Genomic DNA, 26,894 nt, shown 5'->3' with positions numbered 1-26,894 from the left:
CCATGCTAGGAGTTGGGGGCCTTGCGGAGTCCTGGGAGGATGTGGGGGATGCCCAGCCCTGTGCTTTCCAGGGGAGGAGGCAGAGAGCCAGGGGGGCCATGCAGGGTGCTCAGCTCTTTGGGGGACACTGGCACAGGGATGAGAGGCAGTCAGGGAAGGCTCCCTGGTGGAGGGGTTACTGATTGTACCAATAGGAGTTAGCTGGGTAGAGGAAGGCAGGAAAGCTTTTCTAGGAAAAGGGAACCACAGGTGCAAAATTGTGGCCTTGTAGGTTTGGTAGAGTTCATGACACAGACATTTTAGTATGTGTGTGTATGTTGGGGGAGGGAGGCTGTTAAAATTGGCCACGTCGGAGACCCTGGACTTTACCCTGGAGAATACAAAAGAGTTTTCCTCTCCAAGTTCCCCTTCATCCTCTGATGACTTCCCGGACAAAGTCTTCAGCTAACTCCGTGCTTCTCTCCAGATTCCTCCTGATTTACTAAGAGCAGACCTCTGCGGGGCTCCCGGGACAGGCGGCAGCCTTCAGCTTGGAGACATAAGGATTGCTTCTTTTGTGTTTGTTTTTGCTGTTATTTTTTAATTTAAGCTGAGGGTGAGGTTAGAGTATCTTTCAAAAATGTTTTAACAATATTGAATCCATTGAAGAGAAACATTAAGGAGGTGAGAGTCAAGGGGCTTCCGGCTGTAGCCACGTCGCAAAGGTGGTCCTCAGCAAGTGGGAATCTGGGGAGCCCCATGGCAGGAGGTGGGGGCTTTGGAGGGGCCAGACCAGCAGCTACCTTAACTCTTAATGATCAGCGCTTTCTCTGCCTCTCACTGTTTCTCGTCCCCCGACCCCTGTCTGTGTCTCTCCCCATGCCTGGTTCCCCACCCCACTCCCTGTCCCTATCAGTCTTCTCCCTCCCCCACCTGCTCCACTTCCCCTTCCCCTCCCCCCCGCACACTCGCTAACACGGCTCTTCCTTGCTCTCATTAGAAACTCTGTCCCACTTCCTTTGGCCGCGAGTGACATCCTGCCTTAGAACCATCAGAACCCGCACAGAGCCCGGGGGCTCGGCCAAGCATCCCCATTGGAGGCGTGGGAGACATGGTGTGTGCAGCTTCCCTGGTGAAGAGAGGGAGGTCAGGAGGCCTGCCACCCTGCAGTCCAGGGCTCTGAATCCCCACCCCCACCACCCGCTAACCCCACCCCCAGGGCCCCTCACCCCGCCCAGCTGGCCCCAGGCTGCAGGGGAGGAAGAGGAAGCCGGGGTTGGCTGCAAGAGGGCGGAATACAACTTTGGGTTTGATTTGGTTTGGGGTGGGGGGTGTCACCTTCCGTGGCTCCAGGAGTAGGTGTGAGGCCCTGCCAGGTATTGCTTTTGCTCTTTGGCCACAGAGAGGCCATGAGCTCCTCTGGCAGGCAGCATGCAGTGTGTTCACGGCTCCCCCTGGAGCGCACCGTAGGCCAGCAGTATGATCTGAGGGCTGAGAGTCCGGGGGAGAATGGCGAGATTAGAAATGGAGTCCAGCCCCTTCCTTTCGCGGATGGGAAAGCAAGGTCTAGAGAGTTGTGACTCGCTCAGGATCATGAAAACAGGTTTGCAGGACAGAGTGGGGTCTGGGTCCCCCACCCCCTGCAAGCTGGAGGCGGCAGGGAGAGCTGGTGGGTGCTCTGGTGGCCCCTGTGAGTGTCATGTGACAGAGCCCTTCCAGGAAGCGGGTGACTCGGGTTTGAGGCCACCTTACCCACTTGCTGGGGGTCTCGACGAGGTCTTCCTCCCTGGGGATCCTTCCTGTCCTTCTGTATCCTCCAGGTGATGACACACACTCAAGGATTGCACAGGCGTCAGTTCTGTGGGGTCAGAGGTCGCTGACCTCACAGCGGGTGGGCAGCATGCTTGCTCTCAGCAGGGGCTGTAGCTGCTCCACAAGCCCCTTCAGATCTGACTTCTCCAGGCTCTGATGGCACAGAGAAAGTCCCCTGGGAATGTCCCCCCACCCCAAGTACAGCCTTGATGTGTTTCAAGACCAGTCCCATTGGCAGCTTCCCAGGTTGCATGGTGGAGCCCCACGTGGGACATGGGATTCCCCTGCTCAGTCAGAGCAGGAGCTTGGCATCCAAAAGCCCAGCGTTAAAATCTGAGTTTTACCATTTAGTGCCATGCGGCCTTTGGTGATGTTCTTGATTATTTGTACCTTTCATGTCTTCATTTTAAAGTGATCCTGTCATCACATACATCAGTGGCTTTTTGTGAGGATTCAGTGGGGTCTCATTGATGCAGCAAATACTATATGCTGGACTCTGTTAGGCACGGGAGAGCCAGCCAGTGAGCAAGGCAGACCGTCCCAGCCCTTGGGGAGCCGATGTTTTAGGGGAAGAAATGGACACGAAGGAAGATGTATTAGGGTTCTCCAGAGAAACAGAACCAATAGGAGATGGACGGATGGATGGTCTGACAGACGGATGTAAGAAATTTATTTCAAGAGTTAGCTGGCCCAATGATGGGGGCTGGGAAGTCCCGTGGTCTGCCGCCTGCAGGCTGGGGGACCAGGAAAGCTGCTGGTGTAATTCAGTCCTAGTGTGAAGGCCTGAGAACTGGGAGCACCTGTGTGCAAGTGCAGGCAGGTTTTTACCTCTGTTATCACCGTAATTATTAGAGGAGGTGAGAAGGGAAGGGAGGTGTTGTAGGAAGAAGGCACAGTGTCAGTAACAGTATAGGGACAAGAATGCATTTGGTGTCAAAATCGTGATCTTCATAGCCGGTGATCACTGATGCCCTCGTGTGTGCCAGCTTCTCCCCTGAGGGCCTCCTAGGTACAAACTCATCTCACCCTCCGGGGAGGGGCTTTTATTATCCGCATTTTCAGCTGCAAGAAACAGAGCACAGGGGAATAGGACTGCTTGTCTGGGGAAGTGGAGGGATGGGCTTCGAACCCCACCCACCATCTGGGAGGACTCGGGGCTCCAAGGGGGAATTTGGGGGGTGAGACTGGTGGGGTCGCGGTAGGTGGGAAAGGCTGGAGTTTTGCCTTGAACCCCAGAGGTTTAAGCATGTCTTCCTGCTGGAGACCCTGGGTGGTCCTGCTGGAGACCCTGGGTGGTCTTGGGCTGCACGGGGTGGGGAGGTTCACAGCACGTCCTCTCATCCTATGGGCCAGAAAAACCAGTGTGGCGTGAAGCCCCACAAGAGTGGGTGGGAAAGGACGGCTCCTCCCTGGCCCGCTTCTGGTGGGGTCAGCTGGTGGGTGGCACGTTCCTGGTGGGGCTGGGCTTATGGCAGGAAGTGCTGGGCACTGTCAGATGCACGGTTGAGAGCCCACATTCTGGACAGCGAGGACACCCAGGTGTGTCCCTCTTCCCTGAAAGGAGGTGATTGTTCACTGTTGCCTTAACCCAGCTCTGCTCCCTGGGACCTTCTCCGCCTAGGACCAGGGATAGCAAGAGCCCAGGCAGAGGGGTTGATGCCAACTCCAGGGATGTGCCTCTCTCTCCAGCCATTCATTTCTCAAATCCCTGACTCCCTATGTCTTGCCAGTTTCTGAGCAGACAGCTGCATCTTTATCTTTTTGTGTGTGATGTTATTGAAACCTCATAATGACTCATGGGGCTGGCATCAAGAGGAGCCCTGATGTGGTGGAAAGATAGGGCCTTTGGGGTCAGGCACACTTGAGTTGGCTTGTGCACAAGCTGTGAACCCTTGGGCCAACCCCTTCCCCTCTCTGGGCCTCAGTTTCCTCACCTGTAAAATGGGGATCATGTTGGTGACCATCTCTTGGGTTGCTGGGAAGATTGTAGGTAAAGTTATATGGTACCTGATGCATAGAGGTGCTCAATAATTCACAGTAACAGGGATTCTGTTGTTCACCCATTTTACAGATGAGGAAACAGGTCCAGAGGAGTTCAGGGTTGCCTCCCACAGCATCTTGCTCCCTGGCTCTGTTCCTGGCAATGTCCAGGCAAGTCGGCCGATGGAAATACTCTCCAGCAAGGTCCCAGGCCTCCTCAAGGCCCCAATTCTCTTCGCCACTTTTCTTTAGGAAAAGGCCATTCACTCACTCGGAATCTGGCCTCGCAAGTCAGTGAACCGTGAGAAAACACCCCTTCTTTCTCATGAGTTCCTCCCTCTGATTTTTAAAGCGTTCATATTCTGAGCAGCTTTCAAAGTCTTTGAAATTTTTCCTCTTCTGCCTGCTTCAGGAGCAAGTGAGAGGGAGGAGGGTCTCCTGGTTGGTCCTGGGCTGCATTTGTTCAGAAGGGAGGCAGCGGGCAGGTTAATGTCCTAGGAAACTGGATTCCCGTTGATGTGCTGCCTCAGACCCAGGCCTGCAAACTGTGCACTTAAAACCCCCACCAAATCCCCCCCCCCCCCCATGAGAGGGTCTTCCGTCTTATCTGGAAACATTACATCAGCAAGTATTCATTACTTGCTTTGTTCTTGGTCAAGCCTGTCTACCTTTTTGGCCATCGGCCATTGCAAAACCTCCACAACAAAGACGTGGATGGTAATACAATCAGAAGAGCCATAAACTACAATTAGGGGGCAGGGAAAGGAGGAAGTTAGCCAAAGACTTCCTAAGCGTAATGTCTCGGAACAACCTTCTGACCTCTGGTAAGGATATTCTCCTGAGGAAGACTCAAATCCATGCCCTTGGGACAGAAGTGAGAGTGGTTAGCTGGCTCCAGCTGTCACTGTGAGTCTTCAAATAAGACTTTAGAAATCAGTTTTGCTTAGTTTTGTCAAAACAAACAAACAAAAAATCACTCTGGGGCCTGGGAGGAGACCACTTGAGTGGGAAGCATGCAGAGGTCAAAAACAGCCTATTATGTGTGTATAAGTTGACTGTGAGTGATAGAATCCTAATTTAAAATAGTGAAGATGGAAAATAAAGGAATCTATTGGCTTAGGTAAATGGTAAGTCTGAAGGTAGATTGCCTTCAGGTATAGCTGTATCCAGGTGCCCTACTGTATCAGGGCATTGTCTCTTTTGCTCTCTGTCTTTTAGGTGGGCTTTATTCTGTGGCATCTTCATTATCAGGCACGCTCTCCCCAATAACATCTCCAGGCATACATCCTGCTAACTTAGCATTCTTGGCTATAAGAGAGCCATTTCTCTAATAATTCTTGCAAATCCTAGTATTGATTCCTCTTCACCCACCTGGAGTCTCGTGCCCATCCATGAGTGTCTGTATCCTCTTACTGACCAGACCTCAGATGCTGGTCTTGGGCATGGGGTCAGCCCCATCCTGGTCACAAGGACAGATCCCAGAAGACAGGAGAATGCATTCTCAGCAGGCAGGTTGACAGATGCCCACACCAGAGGTAGAACAGAAATGAAAGAGAAAGGCAGGTTTTGTGTCCTGGAGGAGAAAGTAGAGGCAGGCACTGCCCTTAATGGAGCATTTACTCTGCTCCAACATGGTACTCTGCTCCAGTAAGGCCTTTGTGTATATTTAGCCACTCTCCTCTTTCATAGATAAGAAAATGAGGCTCAGAGAGGTTAAGTGACTTGCTTAAGGTCACAAAGCTTATAGGTGAAGAATTCAAACTCCTCTCTATCTTCCTGCAAAACCCATTCTCTCATCACTCTGTGGTATCTAGGGAAAAGTAATGATCTGCAGAGTGATCTCAGAAAATAAATTATGAATGCCTGTGGGTGTGCCAAGCTCTGTGTTAAGGTTAGGAATAGAAAAAAAAGAAGTTTTCTTAAAGACTGCAGGACCCCTCAGTCCATGAGCTCCCTACATTCAAGAAGGGATAGACAGCTGTTACCATAGAGAATGGTGAAGGATAGGCATAGAAGGGTGCTTAATCCAGTCTGGGGTGTTCAGGGAGGATTTCCTGGAAAAGGTGATGCTTGACCTGAGGCAATAACAGGCCAAGATAAGGTTGGGGAAAGTGTATGTAGGTACCTGTTGGTAGGGGCTCTTGATAAACAGAAACCCATCTCCCTTGGAATTAAGTAAAAAAGTAAATTTATTGTCTCATGTTAACTAAAAAATTGAGGGGTAGGATTGGCTTCAGGCATGACTGGATCCAGGAGCCCAACTCATGTCAGAGATTCATGTCTCCATCTGTCAGCTCCGCCTTCCTGGGTTGGCTTCAGTCTCAGGCAGGCTCGCAAGTGGTGATTAGAGACAGCCCCATACCCTACTTGTTCAGCTTCTCCAGAGGATCTGGTAAAAGTCTCTAGCCAACTTCCACTGACCTAGATTGAGTCGTGTATCTATCCCTGAACCAACACTGGGGCCTGGAGCAGAATGCTGTCATTGTCCAGGCCTGGGTCGTGTATCCGCACTCTCATGGAGCCTGAGAGAGATTGAGAATGTGGATCCGCAGATCAGGGGTGTGTGTGGCGCCCCCGTGGCTGATAGAAGTGACGTTGAGCCAGAGCTCAGGGGTCAGATAACGAGGTAGCCATCAGCCAGGGGAAGAATGACCTCCTGAGGACAGTGGGGAGGCTTAGCCGTGTCATTCATGCAAGTAGAAAGTGTCCTGCCCACCCTGAGAGAGGAGGGGTGGAGCAGAAGGACCAGGAGGGAGGTGATGGGTGGGGCTGAGCTTGGGACATAATGTGCTAAGTTCAGGTCGCCCTAGGGGGTCGGGTATTTCCTGGTTGCCAAGTGGAGAGGGGCCCAGAGTGAGGATTCTACTCAGTAAATATTTGAGCGCCACATGTGTGTCACACACTACTCTGATGCACAAAGCACTCAAGGGCCCCAGACAGTGAGTGCGTGATACAGGAAGTCAGTTACGGGCCGGGTTAGCCAGTGGAAGGCGCTGGGGAGAAGAGACAACTGGTGCAGAGTCGGTTGCGCATAACAGCAAGGGGGCTGTGTGGCTGGAGGAGAGTGAGGCCGGGTGGAAGAGGGATGAAGATGGAAAGGCAAGGGACAAGGGTTGAGCCTGTAGGGCCTGAGGACTTATGGAGACTGGCTTTTCCCAAGTGAAGTGGGAGCCACAGGAGGATTCAGAGCAGAGGAGGGCCAGGATGTGATTTCCATCTTCATGCAGTTGTTCTGGATGCTAACGGAAAACGGACAGATGACAGGAGGGCAGAATCCATGAGGCCAGTTAGAAGTTAGGCAGGTAAGAGATGAAGATGCCTTGGACCAAAGTGGTTATACAAAATACAAACACCCAGCAAGTGTGAGTGATGTGAAGTGAGTGGGTCCCGGCTCTGGTGTAGTGGGGATTTTTCTGTTGTGTTAAAATACACACAACATAAAATGTACCGTCTTAACCATCTTTAAGTGTACAGTTCCGTGATATTAAACATATTCATGTTGCTCTACAACCATCACCACCATCCATCATCCCAATAACTCTTTTCATCTTAGGAAACTGAAACTCTTAACTATGAAACACTGACTCCCTGTCCTCCATCCCCTAGCCCCTGGCAACCACGGGCACAGTTTCTGCCTTCATGATTTCCATTACTCTGAGGACCTCATGTACGTGCAAATCAGTACTTGTCTTTCTGTGCCTGGTTTATTTCACTGAGCATAATGTCCTCAGGGCTCATCCAGGTTGTAGCCTGTGTCAGGATCTCCTCCCTTTTTAATGCTGAGTAATACTCCGTTGTACGGCTAGCCCACACTTTGTTGATCTGTTTCTCTATCGATGGACACTTGGGTTGCTTCCACGTTTTAGCGTGTTGGGAGTGACACTGCTGTGAACTTGGGTGTAAAAATACCTCTTCGAGACCCTGCTTTCAACAATTTGGGAGACATACCCGGAAGTGGAATTGCTGGATCATAAGGTAGTTCTGTTTTTCATTTTTGACAGACCCTCCGTACTGTTTTCCACAGTGGCCGTACCATTTTACATTCCTACCCACAAATGCACAAGAGTTCCCATTTTTTCTGCATCCCGGCCAACCTTTGTTATTTTTTTTTTCTGTTTTTCTGTTCATTTTTCTAGCTGTTGCGATCCTGATGGGTGTGAGGTGGCGTCTCACTGGAGTTTTGATTTGCATTTCCCTGATGACTCGTTGACGTTGAGCATCTTTTCATGGGCTTGTTGGCCGTTTGTATCTCTTTGGAGAAACGTCCTTTTGCGTCCTTTGCCTGCTTTTGAATCGGGTGGTTTGGTCTGGGATTGTTGAGTTTCAGGAGTTCTCTGTAGATCCTGGATATCAGTCCCTTCTCGGATCTGTGACTTGCAGGTAGTTTCCCATTCTGGAGGTCGCCTTTTTACCCCGTGGACAGGCTCTTTTGAAGCACAAAATGTTTGAATTTTCATGACACCCAGTTTGTCTCTTACCTGTGCCTTCAGCGTCAGATCTCAGAAATCGCTGCCTGGCTGTTTTGAAGGCGCTGTTGATAGGATTGGCTGCCGGGTTGGGAGGGTTGGGAGACACAGAGGGGAGCGAAAGCTTTTGTTGCCCCCACCCCTCTGCCCGAGGCTTGCAGTCTGAGCAGACTGAGCTGCCCCCCAGCTGGAGTTGGGTGAATGAAGGTGAGAAACCGGGAGATGAGCTTTGGATGCATTCAGTTTGAGGTCCCAGCTCAGTGCCAAGTGGAGGTGATGAGGACAGAGTTAATGGCCGTGTCTGGTGTCAAGGAGCGAGATGTGGGCTGGAGATGACAACCCCAGAGACCTTGGCCCACAGGGAGCAGAGGGAAGCCTGGCGGCTGGGAGGAGAGAGGGTGGCAGGCAAGTAGCTGTGTGAGACTCCTGCTCCCCAGGCCAGGATGGCCGGGTTTGGCGCAACATAAGGAAAAAGCCTGAAAACTTTTTCGCACCCAGGGGGAGAGACAGAGAGGAAGCCAAGTTGGCATCATCTCCTTGGCCTCGGATCAGAAGCCATCCCAACCTGGCAGCTCATTTACTGAGTGTGGGTTGGGGGGTGGCGGTGCCAGGCACTGGGGTGTGGGTGGCACCATTGGGGGCCGAAGCTTAATTCACCTTTATGTTCCTGGTGTCTGGCACCAAGCCTGGCCCTGGGGAAGTGCCTGGTGGCGAGTGTTAATCGAGTGAATGAATGGAGTCCTGTGTGTTCCTCTGTCACAGACAGGAAAGGTGTGTGGGTGAGGGGATGCTCGGCCGGGTTTGGTGAAGTGTGATGCTTTAGGACTATTATTTTTTTGAAGTCGATCATACATACAGAAAGGTGCCCACTGGAAGGGGACGGCTCGGTGAGTTTTCCAAAGATCCACTTGCCCTTGTGACAGTACTCAGATCAAAAAGAGCATGTACCCAGCACCCCCTCTCCCACCTCAAGACACCTGTGCCCCCTCCAGGCGCGCCCCCCCTCCAAGGGTCATCACCATCCCAGAGTCTCCTACTCAAGCTGAATTTCGCCTGTCTTTGTACTTTATAGGCGTTTAAACTATAAAGTGCTTTAGATACATAAAAACATATATTCTCTCTCTCTCTCTCTCTTTTTTTTTTTTTATACGTTCTCTTTTGTACTGGCTTTGGGGGCCAGTTTCCCAGCAGAATATCCGGTGAGATTCGTCCATGCGATGTGACGTTCTGGCTTGTTCTCTCCCCTGGCTGGTCAGGAGAGACGTGTTTATTTGTATCGACGTATTTATCCATCCTCTTGTTAATGGGTGTTTGAGTCATTTCCAGGTTGGGGCAGGAGGTGATTGCAGATAGTGCTGCCGGGAACGTGTTGATAGTTGATGTTGATAGACAGAAGCATGAACCGTCAGGTGCCTGTCTGATGATATCTGCTGAAGAGTGGAATGGCTGCATTGCACAGAAGGTGCACATTCAGCTTTCGTCTCTTTATGCCAAAGAGATTGTGCCAGGCTACTTTCCCACCCGTGGGACGTTTAACTTGAAACGTGGAACTTGGTATAATCCTATTTTTTTTTTGGTAGCCTGTTACGATGTATAGTGGCCCCACGTTGTCCTTTTACTTTGCACATATTTCCCTGCTGCATAGTGAGATTGAGCGCCCTTTTGTACGCTTATTGACTGTTCAGATAACCTCTTGGATGAAGCATCTCTTCAGGTTTGCCCATTTTCCTAATGGGTTGCCTGTCCTGTTCTTACTGATTTCACAGAGCCCTTTATATATGCTGGATGCAGACGTCTTGTTTGCCGTGTGTATTGCAAATATCTTTTTCCACGTGTAAGTTCTTTTGATCAGTGAGAGGAGGAACCAGAGTTTTGAGCCCCCAAATTATTGCTTTGAAGAGAGTTCAAGCCCTCACGTGTCTGGACCCCAGTTGCCCTCTCTCAGCCCTGCCGAGTATGTAGCCTAGTGCTTGGTGTGTAAACGGAGCTGTGACTATGATTAGCATCTTTGTGGACATGAAAGAGCCCTGAACTAAGCCAGGCAAAGCTGGCCCCGTGAGGCTTTTTCAACCTAAGTTATCCCTGTTTCTCAGGTCAGTTCTATAGATACCTATTAAGCACCTACTATATACCAATCTCGGGCAAGGCATTGAAAATACGGCAGTGAACCAGACTCAGTTTCTTCTCCTGGGGGAGGTTGCACTGGGAGTAAGTGCAGGGAGCTGTGGGAACCCAGGGGAAGCACTAACTAGGCTAGGGCATCATGGAAGGCTTCCTGGAGGAGGTGAGCTTCATGGTAGAGTAAACTCAGGTAAGTCTCTTCTGTGTAGGTGCGCACTTAGGTGCCTTCTGTATGCCAGGCACTGGTTCCCAGCCAGGGGTCATTGTGCCCCCAGAGACCCTTGGCAATAGCTGGAGATAGTTTTGATTGCCACCACTTGGGGAGGGCATGCTACTGGCATCTAGGAAGTAGAGGCCAGGGATGCTGCTATACATTTGACAGGGCACGGGCCAGCCCCCTCAAGAATCCTCTGGCCCAAATCAAGCACGCTGAGGTTGGGAACCTCAAGGTAGACGATTACAAAACCATGTGACATTGAACTGAGGGGAACGAGCGGAGGGACCAGGAGTATTATCCTGGGCAGCGGATGCCAGAGAGGGCTGCACAGAGGCCGAAACCTGGAGATGAATCTTGGAGGAAGGAGTGGGAATTAGCAGGAAGCAGGGGATGCCGAGCAGGGGCCGGGATGAATCATGGGGGCGGGAACTCGGGGCACGCTGGGAGGTTTCACTCGCATCTAGGACAGGCTGGGAATGAGACGGGAGAGGGCTGTGGGGACCAGACAAGGAAGGACTTCACCTGTGTGTCTGCTCTGGGAGCCACAGCCTACATGTGACTGCTGAGCCCTTGAAACATGGCGAGTGTGACTGAAGATCTGAATTTTTTTTTTTATATTGACATCATTTCAATTTAGATTTCAAAACAGATCCCCCATTCCGTTCTTGGAAAACTTCGAAATGTGTGTAAAACTATCCTGGGACGTGAATGTACCCTTTCAGCTGTAGATTTTATGAACTCTAACTCCAGGTCAGGTATTTCCTCTGTAAGTTTATCACCCTCAGGGAGACGGGCTAGCGAAAGAAACACTCAGATTTCAAAGAATTAGTACTAAGAAAAAAGAGGATAAAATGTCTCCTTAATCATTTTTATATTGATTAATAATAATATGTTGGATATATTGGGTGAAATAAAATCCATTATTAAGTTTACTTTACCTTTTTCTTATTACCTTTTTAATGTGGCTGCTGGAAAATTGAATTCCACGTACGACTCACCTTGAACTTCTGCTGGATATTGCTGTTATAAACTGTCAGGGAGGAGCCGGACTGTCATGCTGGGGTGGAGGGCTCACGAAAGGGATTAGACGGGGGGTGATGTGGTCAGGTTTCTAAAGTAGCTATGCCCTTTGGCCACAGTGGTGAGAGAAGGTTCTAGAGGACGGGACAAGACCAGCCATAGGGAGACAGCACAGCCTGGAAGGCCTGGGCCGTGGCTGCAGAGAGGAGCCCTGGTGTCCCAGACAGGTAGTGCCCGCTGCCAGTCCACAGGCAGGTGGCCAGGCTGGGCCCAGCGGGAGGAGGAGCGTCTGGGGAGAGGCGGGCACATCCTGGGACTGACCGATCCTTCAAAGAGGCCTCGCAGCTCAGAGCCAGCAGGAGAGCCCTCAGCCGGGACAGGTCTTCCTGCTCCTCGTAACCGCCATTCCCGAAACCCACCAGCTCCAGCTGGGCCCTCCCCGCCACCCTGGCTGCTGCCTGGACCCCTCTCAGGTTTGACATCCCACCTCTTGCGGCCTGGCCCTGCTCTCCGCTGTTTACCAGCTGTGTGACCTTGAGCATGTGGCGCTCTCTCCTTGGGGGCCACCAGCTTTGCCTGGCCTCACCCTTGTTGTACCCAGAGAACAGAAGAGACCAGGGTTGCTCAGGGGTGACAGGTCTTCCCAGAGTGGGTCTTTTGGGGATGATAGTGGACCCGCAGGGGAGGGAATGTCTGGTACTTTCTCCAGTCTCCAGGGTGCTTTCCCATCTCCAGTCTCTGCGCAATGTCCCCCTTTCACTGCTTTGGAAGCTGAGGCTCAGAGAGGTAAAGTAGCTTGCCCAGGATCACACAGCTTGACAGAGAGTGATCAGATGAGGAATCTGATCCCGTGGGTCCAAGGTCGCTGCTACTCTGATGGCCAGAGCTCGGTGTACGATGAAGGAAGGGGCGCTGCACCTCTCTGACCTCAGTTTCCTCATCTGTCAAGGGGGGAGGATGGCAGTGCCAGCCACAGCCGATTGCCGGGAGGAGGTGGTGAGCTGAATGCAGCCATGCCAGCCCAAGGCAGGGCTCCAGCTGGCAGCTGCTGTTTGTTGACTGATCTGCACACAAGTCGTCCCAGCAGCCCCCTGCAGTGAGTGGCATGAGCCCATTTTTCAGGAGAGGAGACTGAGGCTACAATGTGTAGCTAGTGAGAGCAAAGCTGGGGTCCCAACCTGCTCCTTGGCTCCAGAGCCCTTTCCCTCCGCTATGTGGCCCCCATCCTCGCCCTTATCCCAGAGCCCTGGTGTTACATCCTGTGTGTGACAAGGGCAGGTTTCCCCCATGCCCCCAGCTGGTCCTTTGTCCTGGATGACTGGACATGAATGGGCACAGGCCAGCCTCCCCGGTGGTGTTTCCAGAAGCTCCCCCACCCTCTGCAGAGCCTGTTCTCTCTCTTGGGACTTCGTCCTTTGCTTGCTGAGCTGTAGCCCTTCTGCCTCCCAGCTTTGAGCTGCTCTCTGGGAGCCAGAGCGCGTGGGCAGGAAGCTGGCGTGGCACATGCCCAGAACGTGGCCAGATCCCAGAAGCCAGAGCTGGGAGAGGCCTTAGAAACCATCAACCCCAGGTTCTGGTTGTCTTGACGCCTTGTTCAGCCTCAGTTTCCACATCTGGAAAATGGGAGGAATAGTCAGCTTGGCAAAAACAGTAACGTCTGATGATACAAAGTAGGTGCAGATGGGAGAATTGTAGACCGCTGGGAGGGGGGTCTTTTGGGGGGCACTGGCAGTTTCTGCTGAAATGTAGAGGATGTGTGGCCCCCAAACCAGCTGACTGCTTTTAGGTACCTACTTAGGGTAGAGCCATGCTTCTCGAGTTTTAATGTGCCTGGGGACACCTGGGGTCTGGTTAAAATGCAGACTCTGATTCTGTACGTCCGGGAGAGGACTAACAAGCTTCCAGGGGACCCTGCTGATGCTTTAGCAAGGTCCTGGGGTGCCTCTCACTCATGGGCACAAGGAGGTTTATTCCTCTGTGATGGGGTGCATTGCATCAAAGATGAAAACAGCCTAAGTGTCCATCAGGAAGGCGTTGGCTGAGCGAGAGGTCAGCCATTCCCCTCTGGGGATGCTCTGGAGTGACTGAAAACAGGGAGGGAGATCTGCTGGGGTCCCGCACTTCAGTGCATCTTGTCTCCCAAGAGGAAGGCAGCACCCTCTGAGTGCCCAGGGCTTTGCCTGCGTTATTAACTGATATGGCCCCGTGCTAGAACAGGGTCTGGTGCACAGTAGGTGCCCGTGCAACGTTTACTGCATGACGGAATCAAGATGCTGATATGGAAAGATCTCCCCAACCTGGTGTGGAGTGAAGCAAGCCAGCTTCAGGAGATGCGTGATCCAGGGCCTCTCAGCCCTGGCATTACTGACATTGGGGCTGGATGATTCTTTGGGGTGGAGGCTGGCCTGGGCATTGCAGCATCCTCAGCCTCTACCCATAAGATGACCCTGAGTTGTGACAGCCAAAATTGTCCCCCAGACATTGCCATTTGTCCCCAGAGGGGCAAAATCCACCCCGGTTGAGATCCACTGGTATGGTAGGACAGCATGTGGATGGGAGGGACGGATGAATGGAAAGATAAAAGGATGGGTGTTTGGGAGAGAGGCCTTATGTTATTTCCATTCAGATATGAATTTGGCTGTAACCTCATAGAAAGCAGGTGTGGGTGGTTTTGCCAGCAAACTGGTCGACAGCGGTTACCTCTTAGAAAAGGGGAACGAGGACAGGGTTGGAGATTTTGCTCCAAGGAGACTGAAGCCTTCTCTGTTATTATTAAATATGGAGGTGGTACCTGTGACTTGAGTAATTAAGGACATTTGAAAAGTAAGAATGGCACAAGGACCCACTTCTAGGGTGTGGGGGTTTAATGTGCACCTGACACGCCCAGCGCAGTGCCTGGCGCACAGTGGGAGCGCAGTCAGAGGAAACCATTGTTGGTTTACTGCATTGCAGCCATCTGGCTGCATCTTAGCAGATGAAGCAGTTGAGATCTTTGCATATGGGCAAACTTGAGCTCAGAGATGGGAAGGGACTTTCCCGAGGTCACCCAGCAAAGTAGGAGCGAGGCTTGCTGGAAACCAGTCTTTCTGGCTCTGGCATAGGGGCCATGTCTCCTCTGTCACCTTGTGGCCCTGGCCAGGTGTCTGGGCCTCCTGGTCATCACCAGGCTCTGTGGGCTGCTTCAAGTGCCCCAGCTTGTTGATCACTTGATGTTCACCAGTCCAGCTGATACCCAGGAAGTGGGCAAGCCTGGAAGTGGCAGGGGTGTAGCCTGTGGGAGTTGCATTGTGGTTTTGCCCAGCAGCACTGGGAGGACTGCCAAGGATGTGGAGCCTGTGATGGTGGAAAGATCTGGAAGATATGGAAAGATCTCCCCAACCTGGTGTGGAGTGAAGCAAGAAACAGTCTCTGTAGGTGGGCACTGGCTGCTAGCCCCATATAGCTTCAGAGTCATACTGCTCCTCTCCTGCTCAAACACTTGCCATGGCTCCCTAGTACCCAAATCTAAATGTCTCCCTGTACCTGTTGAGTAATAATAGGGCCTAGAGTACCTACTGTTTAGTAGGCATGATACAAAGTGCTTTACATGCGTTACCTTACTTAACCCTTACAAGAGCCATATGGCACTGTGCAAGTCTGATTCTCATTGTATAGAGGAGGAAACTGACACCCACAGGAGCTAACCGTGTTGCCCAAGGTCACGTGGCTCATGGCCCTGCCAGGATCTGCAGTTTGATTCCAGATCCAGACTCTTCACCAAGAGGCCAGCCTGCCTCATCTTAACAGGAGAATGAACCAGCACGATGCCGACAGAGAGGAGTCTGGGTTGGGGTGTCCAGAAAGCCAGGCCCAGGCCTGGCTGCTCCATGACCTTGCTGTGTGACCTTGGCCAGACTCTGGGCTTTCTCCAAGGCAGACTCTGTATTCCAAAGCTCAAGGCTCAGTGTTATGCAACGAACCTAGAAAACACCCCCGTTCCATTTTTCTATTCTTTTACATCACATTATTGGTAAATATCCACCGTAGAATAGTTAGAAAATTCTAGAGAAATAAATGAAGCCCAGTTAGCATTTTAGGGTGGACCTTTCTGGAGTATTTTCCCAACGTCAATACCAGAGTGGGATTGGGTAACCTTTTTATCCTCCAATGTCACATCCCAGATGTCCTGCAGGGTAATGAGTCCTTTCTTACAAACGTATCCAGATCTGTTATGGTTGTACTGTGGAGTATGTGGTTAGGATATCTAATGAGAGATGATGATAATTTAAGAGCTGGTATTTACTAAAATCCTCCTGCTTTGCGGTCCTGCCCTAAGCACCTACCGCAGTGGTCATCACAGCAGCCCTCTGAGGCAGGCAGGTCAGGCCCATTTTACAGATGAGGAAACCAAGGCTGTTGAAGTTAAAGCAGGCCCAGGTCTCATGGCCCATCCTTGGCTGAGCTGGTAGACTCGCTGGGGACCCGTAGGTAGCAGTAGTAGCTGCAGCCCTCTGCTCTTCCTCCCAGTTAAGCCTCCATCTCACTTACATCCTCCCTGCAGCCTGGTTAGTAAGACTTGCTGGACCCATTTTACAGATGAAGAAACCAAGGCCTAGGGAGAGGAGAGGGCACCGCTGTGGAGTCTGGGGCAGAGGCAGGTGCAACTGCATGCCTGGGGCTCTGTTCACCTTCTGCTTCCCCTTGGGGCCATGTGCACCGTGTGTCTGAGGCCAAGGTCACCCCCACTCCCTCAAGTCCCCAGTGTCCTCCATGCACTTCTGACTTGAGTTAATCTCCAGGGTCACGTGCTGGTGTGTGCTGCCGGCGTGGGTGGATGTCGCATTTCTTTCATAATAGTTCTATTGTCTCCGACTTTTATTTTCTAAGGAAAATCAAAACACCCAAACCACGTCCCCAGAATATGCCATCAGACTTTTCCTGGCACAGACACTTTCCACGCTCATGTTTGATGGTGGAGGGAGGAAATGGGCAGGAACCAGAAGGAACGGGTGCCCAAGGTCCCCCTGAGGCAGGAGTGCAGCTCCCGGCTCACCGAGCCATAGTCCTCAGATGGTCCCCAGGATCCCGGGATTTTGGATGGGAAAAAAAATGACATCTCTATTTACCCTAATGAACATCTATGTAGGTGTCAATGTAGGTGACAAATGGCAGTCATCACAGGAGTATTTTTTGTTTATTCTATAAAATTTTGTGTTTATTCTATAAAAAAAATTCAAGAATTGTAGGAGCAGTGGCAGCTGGGTCTTGGTCACCAACAGAAACCATATATATCAGGGGAGGGCATAGCTCAGTGGTAGAGCATATACTTAACATGCACGAGGTCCTGGGTTCGATCCCCAGTATGTCCATTAAAAAAATCAATCAATAAACCTAATCCCCCCCCCCAAAAAAAAACCAACAAAAAATAAAGTGTTAAAAGAAAAACAAACTCAACTTTCTGAAAAAAAAAAAGAAACCATGTATATAACTTCATATCATATTTCTCTTGCTCGAGTTAACTCTGCCTGTCACTCCATGCAAATTACAGTCTTTACAAGGCCCACCCCTCGGTCTGGTTATTCATTGCTTTAATCAAGGAGCATATAGGCAACTCTCACAGCATCTTTTTTTTTTTTTTTAATTTTTTTTCAATTGAAGTTAGTTGATTTACAATGTTGTGTTAGTTTCTGGCGTACGGCATAGTGATTCAGTTACAGGTACATCTTAATCATTGTATTCTTAGCCAGACTTGACTATATAATTGGTCTCCTTTTACTCCTCTGTATTTGATTCCATTGAAAAACACCCTTCTGGGCAAGGGTCCCTTGGTTTCCCCAGACGGCTGGTGGGATCTGTGACACCGGAAAGGTCAAAGACCCGATCGGTTGGGCCCTGGTGAGTTCTGCCGCTGCCCGGCATGGCTGTGTGAGCTGGGGACCCGCTTCCCTGTCTGCCTGTCTTATCCGTGGCCTGATCGGAGAAGTGCTTTCTTGCTCTGCATTCTTGTGGGAGGTCAGCAATGGTGCTGGACGCTGCCTGTGGTGGTGCCAGTCTATCTGTCTGCTGAGCGTGGCCCTGGGCGTCCTCTGTGCGGGCAGGTGCTCCCATAGCCACATGCACGTCCCTGTCCTGGCATCCATCTCCCTCTGCATGGCTCGTCTGTTGCTCTGACATTCCTCCCGACAGGCCTGTGTCTCTCCTAAGAAACAATTAGTGTGAAATTGCAGCTATCACTAAACTCATGCCCGGTGCTGGCCTCACGACAGCCGGCCAGGCGGGCACAGTCTGCATCCTTATTCTGGGATGAGGTGAGTAAGGCCCAGAGAGGAGAAGCTGCTGACTCAGGGTCACACAGCTGGCGAGTGGGTGAGCCTAGATTGCACCTGGGCCTGTCAGACTCTTGGTCCCCACGCTCTGACTGTATGACTTCCCCTGCCTGGCCAGTCAGTAGTCCCTGAGTGCTGAATTCAGTGCCCCAAACAGTGTTTCATACAGCAAGGGGAGGAGCAGCTCCCCAGGCTCCATCTCAGAACTTCCAAATCAGAATATCTGGGGGCAGGACCCAGGAGTCTGTGTCTTAACCATTTCAAGTGATTCTGATGTACATGAAAGTTTCAAATCACTTTAAAGGGAAGAAATAACAGTAATCCAGTAAAAAAGCTCTGAGTGCGCACTGTCAGTCACTTCATTTATTTAATTAAACCTCCCTCCTGCTGTTAGCATCCCCATTTCACAGGTGAGAAAACTGAGGCAAAGAGCAGTTAGGTAACATGGCTCTCTGCCTCCCCCACTCCAACCAGGGCTGCACTGCTAGTAATCACCAAAACCAGGACTCAAGCCACTGTGTAGAGCTCCCACTTCAGTGTTCATCCCCCGACCCCACCCTGAGTCCTGGCAGCTTCTAGTAGAGGAATTGAGATAGGGTTGTGTGTGCGGCGGGTACAGGAAACCCTGGGCCCTGCAAGGTCACCCTGGCCCTTTCCTGTTTATACTCTTTATCAGGCCAGGCCCTGCGTGTTCCCGAACAGGAAGCCCCAGAGCAGGGGCCGCTCCAGGCACTGGGGGCAAGGCTGGGGGACTGGAGCCAGGAGGCTGAGCCGATCGTGGTCGTGGCCCTGAGCAACCACGTGACCTCAGACACACATGGTCCCCATTTATGTGCTGGGCAGCGTAGGCGTTTGGGGTAGTGGTTAAGAACTTGGCTTCTGGCATCAGACAGATCTGGGTTGCAGGTCAGTTTCCGCTCATTCCTCTCTGTGTGACCTCGAACTGAGCACTTGACCTCTCTGAGCCTCAGCTTCCCCCTCTGTCAAATGGGCTAATAATAACGCCCCCCCCACCAGGTTGTTGTTAGAGGCAAAACATACGTCAAAGCTCCAGGCACACACAGGTCTTTTTCCCTAAGTGTTACTTGGCAGCAGACCAGACGTGGGCTGATTCCCCGTGTGTGCCTGCGCTTTTATTTTAAAGAAAATCAATTATTTGTTTTCCTGAGTTGTCCACTTTTCTCTCACTCACCCAAGGCTGGCCACCTGAGTCCTCCCACTGGCCCTTCCGAGATGGGGCCTAGAACCCAAGTACATACTGGCTCCCACAGCAGCTCCTGCATTTGTGTTTTGTGGGTTTGTCCAAGTTCCAGGGGGAGCGCCCACGGATCAGGGGCCTGACACGCTGGCCAGCGGACATCGAGCTCGGCGCCTGATTTTTACGATCTTGACTGGAACCCAGCCACGTGTGTTCCTTGATGTGTCCTCTCCGGCTGTTTTTTGGGCCACACAGGCAGAAATTGTTGGTTCTCTGGTCTTTCACGGAAGTTGGCTGACCCCACCTCACCAGGCCATTGGCTTCTTAGTTTTTGTGTTCTTTCAGTCTTCATCCATGTGCCTGGTGACAGTGATCAGAATATTTAATGCTCACATTTTTGCAATCCGTTCTAGGCATGATGGATGTTATGTTCCTCACAGCTCTGTTTGTTCCAATCTTGTTCCCATTTCTTAGATGAGAACACTGAGGCTCAGAGAGCTGGATTGACCTAAGACACCCAGCCTCTGAGTACGGGGGTGGTGACGTGACCCCCTCCCTCATCACTCCCCAGTCCCAGCATGTGCTGAACTGGGCCTCAGAGGGGGAGGCAGGATGGCATGTGGGGGCCCTGCTTTGATCATTTTAGGTAAAAATGCATAGGTAGCCAGGAAGGGGCGATCCTGGATCTGGGAGCCTGGGCTGTGGAGAGAGAGAGAGGGAGATTCTAGCTTGCCTCCTTACCAGCTGTGTGGCCTTGGGCAGGTGAACCCGCCTCTCTGAGCCCCAATAAAGAGACGGTTAATAAGGGGGTGTCAGATGGCGTGATGGAGAGGGGTAGTACCGACAAAATCCAACGATACATTTTGAACCCTTAGCTCAGTACCTGGCATACAGTACGTGCTCAGTAACTGGGGGCTAGTACTTCTAAGGCAGCATGCCAGTCTGCTTTCTTTTTTCCTCTTAAACCGCTCCACATGCTTTTTTTGCTCAAGCCTCATCTAAAGCCTTGGAATTATTTTGTTTCCTCTCCCGCTTGCCCCACTGGATTCTGGCAGACTTTTCTTGGCTGGCTGCCCTCTAGAGTGGCTCGGAGATCTCTGATCCCCAGGGACCCCACCCAAGAGAACTCCAGTCCACCCCTACCCCCACCCCCGACTCTGAGCAGGAGGTTTGGAGCTTGGGGTGGTGAGGTCAGCGGGCCCCCCAGCAGGGTAGGTGGTTGCCAGGGTGATGGAATGTTTGGGAGCTGGTTCCCACAGAGAGGGCTTGCAAGGCTGATGGCTGAGCTCTGGCACGTGCGTAGGGTCCCCCTCCCCAGTTGCTCTGTAAGTGCGGTGATCTGCCTCCTGAGCTGGCATGGCATGCTCCGGCCCTCCTTCCCCTGTCCTGGGACCGTTGATCTGCTGGGCTTGGAGAAATCCTGCTGAGTTAGAAAGTTCATGTGAGTCTGACCCCCTAGGGCCTGTCTCCTCTCCCATCCCGGGCATGGCCTTCTAAGTCTTTATCACATGCTGATTCCTTGCTCCCCACGAGAATGTCATCTCCGTGAGGGCAGAGCCCTTGTGTGCTGCCCCGGATGTGTTCCAGCAACTTGATCACTGCCTGGCACGTAGTGGATGCTCGAGAAACATCTGTGGACTGAATGAATCTGGGCCTAGGGGCCGCTCCCCCTCCGTCCCTTCCAGCAGTCGTTCAGGGCAGCCCATGGGTCAGGGGAAAGAGAGAGTGATGCCCCCCACCCCACCATCCTCTCCTGCCGGGTCCATCTTCTGAACCACGTGACATGAGACCAAGGATGTTATCGTGAGGACAGAGCCCGGTTTGGAAACTGGCTTTGGGGGGCTTCTGTGAATCACAACTTTCGGGTCTTCCATCTCCTCATCTATCCAATGGAGACGAATATCCCTGCCTTAGAAAGTTCAGCTGAGGATGAAATGAGAAAATGAAAGCCAAAGTTGTGAAGAGCAGTCGCGGTGTGCCAGGCGGTGTTCTAACGTTTCCTAAGTTCTTGTCACTTCCCAGTACTCCTGTGAGGCCGGTTCCTCACTTACACTGGCCGCATTTCAAGTACCCAGGTGCCACATGTATTGCTGTCACCCCCATTTTACAGATGAGGCAACTGAGGCTCAGAGAGGTTAAGTGACTTGCCAAGGTCACACAGCCAGTAACTGGTAGAGCTGGAATTTGAGCCCGAGCAGTCTGACGCCCTACTATGCCTGGCATATAATTCAAAAACTAATGGTCATTTTATTGTCTTATTATATAGATAAAGACAAAAGTTTGTTTTTAGGAGAAAAATATTATCACCTCCCACCTGAATGCCATCCCTGGTGGCATTTTGAGTATATTCCCTTCTCATCTTTTTTCTTACCTGTGGTTTGTGTTCGCTGCTTGGGTTGGTCGACTTTTCGGCATCGTGGTGGATCCACGTGGGCCTCTGTCATCCCTCAATTAGAGAACCAAGGTGCCGCCTCCCCACCCTGCCCTGCCACTGGGCTGTAGTGAGGGTGAAACGAGGTAGGGCGTGGAAAGTCCCAGGTCTGGTGTTAAATATACAGTGGTGCTTACTAAATGCTGAGGTTCCTCCTACAGGAAAAGGAGGGCTTGTTGACGCTCCCCACGCCCCCGGGCCTCCCCCTTGTCTCCTGAGTCGTCATGGGCCAACAGAACTTTGTGCAAATGATGGGAATATTCTAGAAGAGGGGCCCGCAGACTTTGTAAATGTCCAGATAGTAAATATTTCAGGTTTTGTGGGACACGTAGAGTTTTGATTGTTGCTGCATCTCCCCAGCCCCTCCTCCTCCTCTTTCCCTTAAAAAAAAGTGTGAAAACCAGGCTTAGCTCGCAGGCCATACAAAACAGGCTGAGGGCTGTATGTGGCCCACGGTCCACAGTGTGCTGCCCCCCTCCAGGGACAGCACTGTCCAGGGCGGTGGCCACCCTGGGCTCCTCTGTGACCCCTGGCTGGGCTCTACAGCGTGACCAGCGCAAGCAAGGAGCTGAATTGTAGATTGTATTTAATTTTACTGAAGTCTAAATGCCTACCTGTGGCTGGTGTGCCCTGTTGGACACTCAGCTGTTAGTGACTGAAGGCCGACAGCCCTGTCCCACCGCCCTGAAAAGGGGCCGTGGGAGCTGCCCGGCTGGCAGGCTTCTTGAACTCTCTGGCATTTCAAGGGCTGCCTGAGGGCGGCTGGGCCTGAGCCATCTTGTCTCCGGAAGATCTTTAAGTGCTCTGGTCCCTAATTGCCTTTTTTTCTTTTTTGTTCCAAGAGCCAGGCCTGTCTTCATTGGCCACCCATGCCCCCGTGTATTCTGTAGCTGGGAGGAGGGATGGGGGTGGGAACCCTTCTCCTCCTGGGTTTAGATGTACTATAATCAGGTTGGTATTTCAAGGGTAGAAAAAAAACCTGTATAGAGGCAAGGAGTGAGCAAATAGGAAGGGAGAGAGGACCAAAGAAACGGAGTAACAGCCTACACCCAGTTTATTTCTATCACACCACAAATAAAAACAATCACTGAGGTTTTTGAGTACTTGCTGTTACCTTAAACCTCCCAATAGCCCATTTTACAGAATAGGAAAACTGAGGCTCAAAAGAGCAACTGTCTAGGTAGTTGGGGAGTCATCCAACTCCAGGGCTGCATCCTTAACCATCCCCACCCACCTCTTGGAATAGGACTAAGAGGAGGGGCGTTGAGCCTGAGACTCTGTGAGTGAGTCTTTGAAGTGATTTCTGCTCCTGAGCCTCAAATTGCCCATCTGTAAAATGGGAGAAGGTGAGGGTTGGACTAAAAATCCACACTTCCCTACCCCGAAATGGTGAGGACACAGCAGTGAGATGTACACAAGGACTCCCTTGGTTCCACATCAGCCAGACTTCACGCCAGACCCCAGTGAGCTCATGGCCCCATTCCTCTAACACAGCAGTTAAGACCTGAGCACCAAAGTCCCACAGATCTGGATGGCGATCCTGGTTCCCAGAGTCGGTTGCTCTTCCTCTTGGTGTCCTTTTCTCACCTGTAAAATTGGGATCATTGTGCTTTCCTCGTAGGGGGGTTAAATGGCCCAAGCAGTCACATGGTAGGCGTTTGGTCAGTGTTAGGTGGCGGCGGCAAGGTGTTGTTCAGTTCCGGGGGGGGCGCCATCTTGATCATAGGCTAGGTACGCGGTGCCCTTTGGAGTTGGGCAGTGCACAGCCTGTTCAACCATAACCAGCCTTCCTAGATGGTGACTAGTGATTGAGTGGTGGTGGTTGTTGCTTCTTATATTTACTTTTCCTGAAGTCCAGGGTCAAGAGGAAGGGAGAGCCTGGTTGGCAGAGACCCACTGCTCCCCAAGGCAACAGTGCCTTTGCTCAGATCCTCAGCTCACACCTGTCTGCCTGAGAAGTGGGCCAGTTCATTCCCTGGCAGAATCCGTGAATTTAGATCCCAGCTGTGACATCATGGGCTGAGGTGGCCTGTCTCTGTGCTGCTGTTCATCCCCCAGAGTGCTTTCCCCCCAAAGCACTGTCGGGTGCCCTTGGGAAGCCAGGCATTCCCCCTCTGCCCTTCTGAGGGGGCCCAGCCCCTCTGCATGGCACCCACCCTAATGTAGCATCTCATCTGCCTTTGCAGGGCTCAGCCGGTGGACAGTCCTGGCCAGCAGCTGCGAGGGCTAGAGCCCAGGGATGAGTGTGCCCAGGGGAGGTAAGTGCTTCTCGAAGGTCCCCCAGAGTCCCGGCTCCTCCAGAGACACCTGCACGCCCCCAGCCTCCATGACTGACCACCAAGCAAACTCCTCTGGGCATCCCTCTCCCCTGTTCCAAATCTGTGCTAGACAAAGCTGCACCCCTGGAGCGTGGAGAGGGCGGGCCTCTGCTCTTCCTCACCTCCTGGGAAAATGACTCTCCTGGTGGGTAGGAGAAGGCTGAGTCCCAGAGCTGGCAGGGACTTACCTGGTGTCACTGAGCCGAATCAAGGCACAGCCAGAGTCCAGACCCTGTCTGCCGCATCTCCCAGTGCCACTGACTCAGCGCTTCATCCCAGAGTTCCCTGAACCCCGTCATCGCTCACCAAGGAAAGGTTGTTATCATCCCCCTTTTATGGAGGAGAAAACAGAAACTCAGCAAGGTGAAGTCCCTTGTCCCGTGCTCCAGCTGGCCGAGGCTGGATTTGTACCTGGGGCTGTAAGTCTCCAAATCTGAGGCTCTCAGCCACCTCCTCACTGCCAGGATGCCAGACATCTCCCTCGGCACGGTCCAGCCGGGTGGTGGGGTGGAGGGCAGGCCCAGGTCCCTGGGCCGGGTGGAGTCTCTGGTTCTGGGTGACCAGGAAGCTGCCTTCTGCTTCGTAGGTTCCCAGCTGCTTTCCCTCTGCCAAGTCGCCCTGCTTTTGCTTCTCAAGCCGCTCTCCAGGCCTCTGCTGTCTCCTGCTCACAGCTGACCTGCCCACTTTGAGTCGTTTTCTCCCGGTGGCAGAGATGGGCCCCTCGCCGGGTCATGTCCAAGGACAGTGACCAGCTTGGCCTCAGCCTGCTCTGACCCAGGCCTGCCGCTCTGGCTGTGCAATCCTGGGCAAGTTGCCGCTTCTCTCTGAGCTGCTTGCCGGGCGCAGGGCATCCCTACCCGAGGTGGTGGAGAGGACCCCGCTAAATGGTGCCTAGAATAAGCTTGAGCAGAGTACATGCTCAGTGAACGTAAAAACGCAACTCAGGTGCTTGGTTTTGAAGTCCTGTAGCCAAATGAAGGATCAGTCTCAAGCAAAACTTGTGAGTTGATAACATTTTTATTTATTTACTTTTTTGGTGGGGATAGGTAATTAGGTTTACTTTTTTTTTTTTAATCGAGGTGCTGGGGACTGAACCCAGGACCTGGTGCATGCTAAGCATGCGCTCTACCACTGAGCTATACCTCCCTGTCTTGGTAACATTTTGAAAAATCCTTTCTACCCCTTCTTCCAGGCCTTTCCCCTTAGTATTTAGTACCCAGATCACTTCCAACCCCAAACATAAGCTCAGGAGTACATACACACACGCACACGCACACACACACACATACACACACACACGCACGCACGCACGCAGGCAGTGGCAGGCACACTTTATCTATCCTTTCTGGAAACAACTTTCCCAGATTATCCCCATTCCTCCGTGTCTCTTCATCCCCCATCACCATCTGTTCCCAAATGCTCCAGTCTCTCACTCCCCACCAAGTGTCAGGAAGAAAGGGAGATGGTGCTAATTCAAGCTAAAGTGTGATTGACAGTCCCCCAGGGGCATTGACACCGAAGTCATAATCCTTGGCAGAATTCTAGTCTCAGGTCCGTGGGGAGGAGTTCGGTGAGCTCTTAGAGAAGCTGAGGGCTCCTTGGAAGGATATCTGAGTGACTGTATGTCCCGCCCAGCCTGCCTTCCCCCTGATAGTAGCCCTGGAATTAGATTTCCCCATCCCAGACCTGAATCCGGAGCACCCATGAACCGGCAACAGTTTCAGCAACATGATAGGTGCAAATTTCTGGGGAGTAGGGCCCCAGCTATCTGATGCTCAGAGGAGCCAGTGACCCCTGGATGAGACTCCCCTTTGCTTTGTCAGTTGCTCCTAGAGCCTTCACCGCAGCCTTTGAGGTCAGTGGACCCACCCCTCTCTGCAGCTGAGGAAACTGTGGCTTCGATGGAGGAAGTGAGTCTCCCAAAGCCACATGGCCAGGAAATGCCAGGGCCTCTCAACAGCTTCACCCCCAGGCCTGAGCCTGTGCGCCTCTTCAGCTTTGATGTTTATTTTCCACTTGCTCCGGCCCCAGAGGCCCCAGGCAGCCCAGGCCTTTGTGGGTGGATTGGTCCAGCTGCACAGCAGGTCCTTTGGAGGTTTCGGCTGAACCTCACATCTGAAGAGGAAAGCTGTCTCTCCACTCCCTTCGCTCCGGACCCTGCACCCTTCACCCGATCACTTGCAGCTCCCCATTCGTGCTGGGTTCTTTCCTGCCTGTGACTTTGCGCTGGCTGTTCCCTTTGCTGGGAACAGCCTTCTCTCTTTCTTCCACCCGGCTATTCAGAGCTCCACCTGTCCACTGCTCAGGACTCAGCAGGAAGGCTGCCTCCTCCAGGAAGCCTTCTCTCACCTACACAGCTAGAACCCAGCAGCCGCTTCCCAGGTGTGGGTCCACTATGTGGGTAGACTTGGTGGGGTTGAGGCTGTGTCTCTTAGCTCCATAGCCCAACTCTCCCCACACAGTAGAACCTCACGAACTGTTTGAATAAATCAATAACCAATGATCATGGCTAATATTCCTTCACATGGTTCCTACGTACTGGGTACATTCTTAAGTTCTTTCATCATGGCCCTTTGAGGTTAACACTCTTAGACCCATTTTACAGATGAGGTTCAGAGAAGGAAAGTCTGTGCCCAAACTCACACAACCACAGGAAGTCGCAGAGCTGGGATTTAGACCCAGGCCTGTCGGCCTCCTTGAATGCCCAGAGACCTCAAGCCCTTATTTTGAGTCTAGAAGGAGGTAGGAGAGGAAACAGAGGTTGTGAAACAGCCGGGGTGGGGCAGAGAAGGGCTGGGGAGGCCCAAGCGGGCTGTGTGTCCATCCAGTGTCTGAGCCTGCACCTTCTGCTTTGGGCTTAGGTTTCGTAGTGGAGGGGCCTTGAGGGTAAACTAGGGAAGAGGGCAGATCTGACATTTGAGTGACTGGAGAAGTGGTGGCTGGGCTGGGTGGACCCCTGCTGCTGGAAACCAGCCCCTACCTAAGGAATTTGCATGGAAGTCCGATCTTTGTTAGTGGCACTGGGAGGGGTGAGGAGCGTAGGCTCA

General features: G+C 52.2%; 1 protein-coding gene across 4 annotated transcripts in view; it reads left to right on the top strand.

The window, feature by feature from the left end:
• TPST2 (tyrosylprotein sulfotransferase 2) overlaps nucleotides 1-26,894 on the top strand; it is a 47,780-nt gene that overhangs the window by 6,733 nt on the left and 14,153 nt on the right. For all 4 annotated transcript variants that reach the window (XM_074355869.1, XM_074355867.1, XM_074355866.1 and 1 more), the window contains one exon: nucleotides 23,716-23,787. The gene's annotated coding sequence lies outside the window, so the exon portion shown is untranslated. The remainder of the gene's footprint in view (nucleotides 1-23,715; nucleotides 23,788-26,894) is intronic.

The sequence above is a fragment of the Camelus bactrianus genome, chromosome 32, assembly GCF_048773025.1.
Source record: "Camelus bactrianus isolate YW-2024 breed Bactrian camel chromosome 32, ASM4877302v1, whole genome shotgun sequence".
NCBI lineage: Eukaryota > Metazoa > Chordata > Mammalia > Artiodactyla > Camelidae > Camelus > Camelus bactrianus.
Note: the sequence above shows the minus strand (reverse complement) of the source record. Positions and strands in the feature narration are given on the sequence as shown.